We start from the raw sequence: 10,806 nt of genomic DNA on the forward strand, positions 1-10,806 counted from the left end.
CTGCTGGGTTATACTTAGACCCTTTTTAATCTCAACATTACAGACAAATCAACAAAATATCCCCGAGGACCTAGCAGAGTGAAGTTACTATGCATGCATACTGAACTACTTCAAAGTGTTTTCTTAATTAAGTAATTTGTGTGTAACACAATGCAAAGCTGATATCTGTATATCAGTGCTACCATGGTACATGGATATTAATGCACATTACCTATATAAGCATATACCTCTCTCTGTACAGTTTAACTTATATCTGTATTTATTGTTGGCTTGGAGGACAAATTGGATTTGGAATTTTGGCTAATGTAAACACTTTTCATTTTAAGGAGATTTGTTTAGGTTCAGTTATTTAAAAAAGTGGTCAAGGAAAGTTTTATGGTCTACTTGATCATCTGACAGTTCTTGTCTCCAGTCCTGTCAGGCTCTTCACTAACAGTGTTGCAGTGTATTAAGTTTTTATGCACCATACAATTAGTTATACTTACTTTATCCTCTGTAGGGTTTCAAGTGGGGAGTGGAGCCTATTAAAATACCTGCCTGACTCTCTTTGCATCAGAACCTGGGACCTTGACAGCTCAACAGTATTAGTTATTCCTTTATTTGGTGTTTCTGCTTTTAACCAGTTAAAATACATGGAAATACAATTTAAGACTTCTTACTTTCATTGAAATAAAAAAAAAACAAAAAAAAAATGATACAGTGCTTTACTAAGACCACAGCTGTACTCACAACAGGTTGATGTGAATAAAAGCAGCTTTCTGTCACAAAAGTAACTGTTAGAAAACATCCAGGGTGATAGAGATGTGCAAATAATAATAATATGGGTGGAAAAATCCCCAAGCTGTCAGCTCTGAGGGGATTTGTGATTTTTTTTCCCTTTTTTTTTATCCTCTACTCTGAGTGAGGCCTGGCACGCTTCCAGGACAGTACATTACTATCAAAGCTTGTAGGGAGAAATGTGCAGATATGTATGGGACAGCTAAATCTTCAGATTAAAGAAACAGCTGGATATTAAAGACAAGGAAAGCCCCTACTGTCTCTCCCACAAACACCAGTATACATGACAGCCATCATAAACACTTATTAATGATGTTTTCAAGTGTAATCTGAAAAAAAAAAAAGGTTTTAATGGCCTTAATGACATCCTTTTAACTTCTCACTTCAGTTCACCTCAGTTCAGTTTTCCTGTCAGGTCATAATCTTTCAAAACCTGGATTATCATAATTATACAAATGTATTTTTCAAGATCACACAGAGAAGTCAGTGGACTGACTGTGTGCAGCTCTTGTTTATTAGCATGAGGCAGACTGACCTTCCCTCTCTGTTCAGAACAGAGATGCTCCATACCGCAGGCTAAAAACCTGTTTAATAGGGACCTCACATTCTAAACACATGCACACACATCATGCACTCACACACACCTATACTTACTGTGAGACCTGGTGGTATGCAACCAATTCAAGGAGCAAGTATTTATAGCTGTTCTTAATGGAAGCCTTCTGTCATAAAGAGATACAACATAAAAGGACTGTACAAAATAAAGTTAATGTATTCCCCCCACTCCCCACAAATGCACACATATGCATACATATACACACATATTTCCCATGTGTAACAAATTTCCCACGTGTAAACAGACGTCAAATTAAAAGCCAAGAATTATTTTTTCAATTATAAGATATAGAGAAACGCACAATAATAACGCGGTAGGTTGGAAATCTTATCAAAATACATCTTCAATTAAGTTTCGTCTATAAATTACCTAATAATTATTAAGAAATTTGGTGCTGAAAAATGAAGATGAGAATTTTCTCAAGTGGCCACATGAGGCAACCTTCAAATACAAACCAGTTCCAAAGACTGCCACGATAAAATGTGCAGCGAAATTCTAGTTTTTTACTTTGATGTTACTCAGTACTCATAAGCAGGTATCTGCAACAGTGCAGTGCACATATATCTCTACAATTCATGGATACATCTTTATAATCAAGCTTGCTAATCTTAGATGATAACTTAATATGCCAACCCCTTATAGTGAGTACTCAGGGGTACGGTTTTGGTCACTTCAGTCTGTGATACTTTGCATAAAAGGAACATGCAGGACTGAGAGCTTCTTCTAAATGGATTTATTTGCAAGGATCTATATACAACAGGAACAAGAAAGCATTAAATAAAGATGTGACCAGATGTTACCAGGATCAGAACTGATGAACGGAAGAATAGCACATGAAATGCTAAAGATAAAAGGACAGATCTGGGTTTAACTATCGAGTTACCAATGAACAGTGAAAAGCTAATTAAACTTCTTTAAGATTTAATGAAAAATCCATTCATTCTAAATGTGTATTTCATGGAACAACCTCTCCGCTGTGTTGCAGACTGACCATGAGCACCCAGTCAGGGGCTGATGGTTTCAAGCTGTAGCATCCTTTCGCACAGTTTTAAGAGTTCCTAAAAAAATCATATAGCAGGTGAACAGCACTTGAACATCACTGGATTGCAGCTTCTGTTTAACAGCCTTACGCCACCCTGATTTTTTGTTTGTGACATGAAGCTGTTTTGGCCTTTAATGCTACACCCTCACCCTCACATAGTGCTTTACTGTGTAATTGTGCCAGGTGCTCACTAAACTCTAAGCCAGACAGTTCATGAACTCAGATCATGACTGTATCACAAACTGCCATGAGACCGGGTCAACAGATGCGGTCTCCTCTGGTTCCAAAAAAAAAGAAAGAAAACAAAATGTTAACACTGAGGGTTCAAAAAGGAGATAAAAAGCAGTGGGTGATATTGCAGTGGCTATTTCAACTTCTTAGTCTATGACTACAGTCTATCATAGTCTCAGTGTAGTTCACTATTCAAATGACAGCATTGTCAGATGATAGACATGAAAGATCTTATGCTGTGTTTGAGAATTTTTTTGACTCAACCATAGCCAGAAGGCATTTTTTTTAATTCTTTTTATTCTTTATCCTTTCATAACGCTAAAGTACCAACTCCAAGTCAAGCTCAAATATGGAAACATTTCAGTGATTTTGTAAGTGTGACATAAACTTTGATAGACTGAAGTAGTTTCCAAGGAATAGATACACTTGTGTTTGCCCTCTTGCAAGAAAAAAAAGAAAAAAAAGAAAATAATTGAACATTTAAATCAATTTACAAAAAAAACTGTTTAAATGTTTCATTTTCATTTGGTACACTGTGTTTTCAAACATGACTGATTCTTTGGGTGTTTGCCGCAGCTGCAGTGGTTTTCAGTCTCAAAGCACCCATCAAATGGGAGCAAACATTTCTCAAAGGCCGTTGCTAAACTATTCAAGCATTCAGCTGTTGCAAACAGGTGCAGAAAAATTTTCACAGTGAATGCATCCCAGGCTGAAATGGAAAGTCACCCATCCAAAGAGACCTTCCCTCTGGATTTTACTATGTGTGCCTGTCAGAGCTCCCTTCGTGAGCAATAGAAACAGATGAGGAAACCCACTAAAAGCAAATGGATTCCAAGAGAGACCAAGAGAGCTGAGACTGTCTTCAGAAATGGACAGAATTTATAAAAGAATTCATTTTTTAAAAGTTTCGCTTTGAAACACTAGATTTTCCTAAAGTAAACATTGCCAGGAGAAGACTGACCAGGAATGAAACTGGGGAGTGGGGAGCTAATTTTCACTGATATGATATGCAACCATAAGGTCATCTGGGCAGTTAAACTTTTGTGTGAAATGTAGTAAATGTAGTAATTCTGCAACTAATCACTCTTGTATGTGTGTATACCTAAATAAAAAAAATACAGTTAGTTCATATACTTTATGAACTCAATATAACTTTTATTTGATTTTTCATTCTAAAGTCATTTAAAGGCCACTATAAACTGTATATTTTACACTTTTTCTTATTTATAACAGTAGACATTCATTTGTTGACAGTAAAGAACACAAGACAAACAGCTGAAGTTTGATTTAATAGTCTTTGGGCTTTTAATTTAGTGCCATAAACGTTACACCTGCTGAAATTCTTTTAGTTTCCTTTACCTTCATCTATTGCTTTTATGTAAGCATAAAAAAACAAAAATACAGAAACAGATACCTTTAACTTTTAAGGTATACTTGGTGTCATTGTGTAGACACTTTATCATACTGATTAAGACATATTAAGAAATAATATGACCAATTTATGTAGCAGATTATTAGTAATAGAACAGCTGTATCAAATTTTTGAATAAAGTCTGTGCTTTAGTTTCCTCGAAGCACTAAAATTGTTTTTTAAGACAGTAAGCAGATTTTCAGGAAGCTTGAAGTTCTCGGTTTTAGCTCCCAAAAGGAGTCTGACTGGGGCTTAACCTCACTTTCCATTTTAATTAATCCTCAACCATTGGCCTCTGGCTCAGTGATTAGAGCAGGGCATCCTTCCTCAGTTCCCTGCAGCAGAAGACGGACCATCTGCCAGACAGGTGGCTGCTCTTGATGGACAAGTCAGCAGTTCATATCCAGGTAGGTTTAAGAGAACTCTTACAACACTCAGCATACAGGAATGTTTGATATGTGCTGTTGAAATAATCGAAGGGAGCTTGTAGATGCAAGAAATCTAGAGAGGATGTGGACAAAACAATGAGAGCATCATTGCAGGAGCGCTCAGTTAACTTGTATTCTAGAGATTGTTTTGGACGCTGTAATCCAAGAAGACAGCTCATCAATAATGGTATATTGAAGGGACAGTGTTGCCTGAAGGTGAACTGGCATTCTACAAATGAAGACACATCCATCTGTGTTTTTGAATGGCGGTGGTATTCTGTTCACCGGGGTTTAATTAGAATAAAACCCCCAAGAAGGCTCAACATCAGATGAGATGAGCAATGGGAAGTAGAGCTAATTAGGAGAGAGGAATCATGAAGCCTGACCTTTGGCCCCTCGGGGCAAACTTCTGTGGAAATCCTGCAAATAACAGCAACACTGATAAAGAAAGGCATCTGACTGTTCAATAGATACACCCATTCCTCTTTCGACAGTCAATTCCAAATGCACGTTATTATAAATATCAACTGAAAATTGTACATCAGTTCCTTGGCACCGAATTGTACCTATAAACCCAATTTGCTCTCACCCCTAGTCCTCTATATTAGGGTAATTTGTCAAGAGCAGGTTCTGGATGATTAAGCAGAAACGTGACCAGATTCTCAACAGCATGTGGTTTGCCAGACAAAAACAAACAGCTGACGTCCATCGTGTCCATTTGCATGTGAGGAGAATAATTTGTAAGGCTGGTTACCCCTGATTGCCCTTCTCTGTTTTCCTTTCTGTTGTGAGCTTGTTTGTGTATGAGAGCAGTCATCTCTGTTTGATTTGTTGGTACACACTGGATTGGAAGATCAATGAAGTAACTAATAACATTAAAAATCCTTAGGAGGGTGACCCATGTGCTTATTAAAGCTTCACCCACAGTGCTGACTGGCTGATATGATGCTTAATTAAATGCCTCAGCACAGTTAGCCAACAGGAACCTCTATCAGGTTGTTGAAGAGGAAGCAAGGCTTCTCAAGTGATTATCCTTTTTATAATGGCTGCCAGCGACATCTGGTCTCCCTGCTGCCATCCACAGACTCCGTCTCTTCTTATAACCATGGATACTATGTGAGGATCATTTATTTATTCCTTAATGGGTCATCTTTATAATAAATGGGTCTTTTTTGAAAAAGGCTAAGGCAAATGCAGCGTATTTCTTATCACTACCCTTACACATGTTCATGATCTACATTCAAAACCTTCAACAAGCAAACAGTTTATTTTTCCAGACGGTCTCTCACAAAGGGTGGCGTTTTAAATGGAGTTTTAAATCCCCTTTTTCTGATATTCAATAAAACCTTTTCAAAAATGCATCTTTTTGAAGTCTTGATGCTTTTTTCATTAACCTCTCTAAACCTTTTGATGTAAATCTGTGTCTTTGAATGAAAGCTGTGATGAACTATCAACTGATTTCAAAGGTGACACTTATGCTGTTTCACAGACCAAAGTAAACAAGCACAAATAGATCTTTTAGTATTTTAATCCATGTTGAGGCATCAGCTGAGAGTCCGACTAATGCTGAGTGCTCAAACATTCTTCAGGGTTAACATATTGGCACTACTATAAAGAGGGTGTCACTTAAGCTAGAAGCTTTGAGCACATTTAATTTCTGCACATCAGCAATTTTTGCCTAACCCTACCCTAAAAATATAAATTAAAGGACAGAAGTGTAAGCCACTGCAGCACTTTAAAGCCTCGTGTGGGCTGCTAATCCCTGAAGAGCGAACTTGGAGATGGATCGACACGTGACAGATCAACCATTGGAAAAATTATGAATGTGTGCTGGCAGGTTGTTTGTGAAATGGGCTTTCAATTCCGTGTGCGTGATATGGGGGGGGGTTCTCTGCTTAGAATAAATACTAATCCTTTAAACATCAGAGCACATGTGTGCATCAACGGACTGCACAGATGCACAGCAACCAGGCCATGTAAAGAGATTAGATGCCAGGAATCGTGAATGACTTTGTTTTTCTGCCAGCTTATGGTGAGATTCGTTGATAATTTACTCATGGGTATATGATGAAGATGCAGAAAGGAAAGCTTCAAAGCGAGGTGATGCTTTAAAAATAAAGCAAACAGTGTTCTGCAATTTATTTTCTTTTTTTTTATTGAATTTTATATGGATTTCAAATTTGTAAAAAGGGAATGAATAAATTAAGACAGTCAAAGTTGACATAAGATGAAATCTTTTTGTTTATATTTTATTATAAGCTTTTGGCAAAATGTAACTTCCCTTAAATCTTGCTGTTATCCTTGACATTTCTTATTATAATCGGCTCTTTCACCACTTAGTGTTGTTTATAAGCTCAAATGATCGCATTAGGAAATAAATCCATGATCTTTTGTTCTTTGTTTTTGGATTAATGGTCCATACAGGTATAAAGCTGCCATTATTTATCAAACCTATCACCACATTGCCCCATGATGTGCAGTCTTTACTGAGTTATGCTTATTGATGATGCTTTAAAATGCCAACCATTAACATGAAAAATTAGTCTAGAAGTGTCAAAACTGCAATTTCTTATTTCAAGGCAATGGGAATGCAATGTAGCCCTTCCCCATAGACTCTAATATCAAAGTGCCTAACTCTAGAGCACAAATTAAGCCTTACGCAATAAACTGTTTGCCTGGTTGCTTTGAGCAACTGGTAGCTACAGCAGCTAGCTACCTGCTTGTCACATTAATTGGAATCACTGACCCAATTAAAGTGTTCTTGTTCTTGCATTTTTATTGCAATAGTTAACTATTAATATGTCTTTTGCGTGCATCCAGTAAGTGGGTAGTGACAAAAACTCTTGTATTAGCAGAATTAGTTTGTTTTTGTGTGTGTGAAATGCACCATGTGGACAGTGGTAGTGACTTTCTAACCAATATCAGGTGAGCAAAGTTATGGTGGCTAAATCCATTCACCTGTCATGAAACAAAGTTGTGGATTTCATCAGTTTATACAATTTTACCTCAGCCACAGTAACTTCACAACAGTTTTATGAAGAACATTTTTTTAAGACATGGCCAAAAACCACCCCCGGGGAATCTACCCGTGATTCAGTGAATCGTGTAGTTCTACTGTGTCTTTTTGTGTGTTTTCTGTTGCTTGTTCTGTTTTCTTTTCCACAGTGACTTTGCTGCCAAAACAACCCCTAGAGCTCCTCTAGGGTAATTCATCTAATTAACCTACTAAATACATGTTGGTCAGCTCAACCTCGTTTTGCATTCTACACAAGTTCTTTGGGGACCTTTTTAACCTTGCTGATGATACAGGTTGTTACTACATATTTTTATTTGAACAGCAGAGGCAGTAGTTTATTCAAATTAAGTGCTGATTGCATGTTGATTCTTCTGACAACAGTGCTGAGTTTATCTTGATATAATTACGAAGCTACAAAAACAGGTCCAAAAACCATTTTAGAGTCTCTTAGTAAACTGCAGCAAACAGGAGCAACGTTTTCTACCAGAATAGATATTAAATAATGATTCTGGCATACGATCTGAGCTGAAATCAAAAAGTTGAAATTTGATCTGATTTATTTCATGGAAGAGAATATTTATTTTATACTCTGAAATGAACTCAGTCAAATGAGCTGACGAGAGGGCGTAACAGAGTTCAGATCAGAAATGATCAGATAAATGTGCTAAACTCAGTCATCAGTGAACCAGCATCACTGCTGGCCGAGTGTGAGCTCTGTTTTATAAACTGTGAGATTTTTTTTTTTTTTTTTTGATTTATTGGTCATTTTATTTCTAAATTTGGCAAATATCATCTTGAATGTTGATACTAACAAAAAGGATTATCCTAGAAGAAATAGTGACAAATAACAATAGTAAAAGCTACTCAACAGTAAAAAATAATTGGTTTCCCCAGAAGGCAAGTTACTGAAATGTACAAATGAAACTGAAGGTCATTGTGGATATTATATCCTTAGGAGTAATATGGTATTAGCACAAAGCCCCAGTGGCTCCTGGCTGCTTTATTGCATCACATACTGTATGTGTCGCTCATTGCTGCACACATCCCTCTCAGTGCTGCTTTTGGAAGTACCTTATGAATTTACTTTGTTTGAACACTGACTCTCTCATGACATGCTCTCGGATACATATCAGCTGTGCCAGTGTGTCAGCTTTGCCTGAATTGGACATAAGCCATGATAAAAGAAATGGAGCATGATAAAATATGAAATTTATCATTTTGGTATTTATGATTATATGACCACTTTACGATGTTAAATTTACTGTTAATTCTGACAGAAGGCGCAAGAAGCCACCAGGTGGCACTAATTTGTTCCTACTATTACTTTGGTATTATCTTTCAGTGTGTTGCATGAGCTATACAGATTGTGCTGAAACATATTGGCTTCTTTCATTTGCAACATGTAATACAGGAAATTTGATTTAACACTCTTGGAAAATTATTCCTATTATTATAGTTGCCAGTATGTGACTCTTCTGATCAGAAGAATCACACTCATCTCTGTTGTTGGTGACATAAAAAGCCTTATTTACAGTAAAAAATGGATCAAATTCAGAAACAGAAATGGGGACTATTATAGCAGGAAGCTTTCATACAGTCACAAGTGGCGAAACATGCAGACCAACAGCTTTAATATTTACTAATTTACTAATTGAGGAATTCTAAAAACGTAAGCATGAAAAGATTTTATTTTGTGACCAGAAGCAGTAACTTTCTGAAGTCTTGTCTTCACTCTAGGTACTGAAAATCCATCAGAAACAAATTTTCAGAAATACCTTAGACAAATTTGACAATTCTAGAAGAATAGCATCAGTAACACAAAGATGCACCTGGCTTCAGGCCACTACTCTTATTTCTAGACAGAATTATACAGCAAAACTGAATGGCAGCTTTTAGGGCATGACAAACATCTCCTCTTCATTTTTAATGTAAAACACAGACACTCGCATTCTTATAGAGAAATCAGGACATGCATGGCTCAGACAACAACAACTCAGTATACACGTAATGTTTTTTTTTCCCCTGCTATAAACAATTTGAGCTTGGAATAAAAAAAGACAACACTGTCTAATCTGTTGGAATCAAAACAAGCCTTTAAAACCTCTTTGGTGTCTGCGGCACTAATCTCTGAACTGGTCAATGAAAAGTGCACACAGTTCAGATGAGAATTTAAAGCCTCTTGGGCTTTCTCACTAGATTGCCAGGGGAAAAGAATCTGAATGAAGCCTGATTTTCTATGGTGCTCAAATGCAATGGATTTCAACAAGTAACAGCACTAGGGGCATATAATCTGCCCTCTGAGAGCCATATACATGCATATAGAAAATGAGATGTCACTCAGCTTACTCTGCAGTACCTAAACACTGTGATGTAAGGCTATTTCTTGCTATTACAGAGCCAGTTCAGTTTTTGTAATGACAAAACCCAACGCTATCCCGTGATGGGGTGAGTCAGGATCATATGACTTGCAGAGGATTCTGGGAGGTAAGCTGTTTCCAGTTTTGCGGTGGGTTGTGAGTATGTGCTGAGATGGGAAACAGATGTGACCTAATAGGAGGAGAAAAAAACGGAAGACAAGAGGAATTTACTGCTGAGCTGGGCCTCAGAGTACTTTTCACTGTTCAAAACAAAGAGTCAGACTAGAAAAAAAAATGGCTGCCAAGTGGTCACATGAGAAAAAGTCATAAATGCAGAAAAGCATTCTCAGCATCAGCCCCATGTGGAGATATTAATAGATTGTTTTAGCACTCAAGAAGAAAAAACAGAGCTATACGGACTGCTAGGTAACCATTTTAGTAAGGAATAACTGTATAAATCAATCTACTCAAACACATACATTTACACACAGGTCATGACCTGCTGTATGATGGTATGCTCCCTGATGCTAAGATGGGGGTTGAGTGCTGCATGGTGGATCAATCAAAATACCGCCCGTTCATGAATCTCATTATCTAAAGTGCCAAGGAGGAACCTTTGGAAGGAAGAGTCTTACAAAGGCTTAAGATGCACTCTCCAGCCTGGTGAAATCCAGTGAGCAGATGTTTCATCAGTTAAAATATCGATCAGTTAGATAGTGAGCTGTCAGTGATGAAAGCCATTGCCTAGAGCTGCTTGCCTGCACTGCACTTAACACACTAGAGATCTTAACACAACAGGAATCTTAGCACAGCACCCAAGATTGTTCTTGACCTTGAGGAGAAGTGAAGCAGCAAAGGAGAGAGCGATAGCTGCATTTGTGCACTGTATGATACCGTCTCCGATTGCATATTGATTTTTTCATAAAGC

The sequence above is a fragment of the Perissodus microlepis genome, chromosome 11 (assembly GCF_051167445.1).
Source record: "Perissodus microlepis isolate ML-2025 ecotype Zambia chromosome 11, ASM5116744v1, whole genome shotgun sequence".
NCBI lineage: Eukaryota > Metazoa > Chordata > Actinopteri > Cichliformes > Cichlidae > Perissodus > Perissodus microlepis.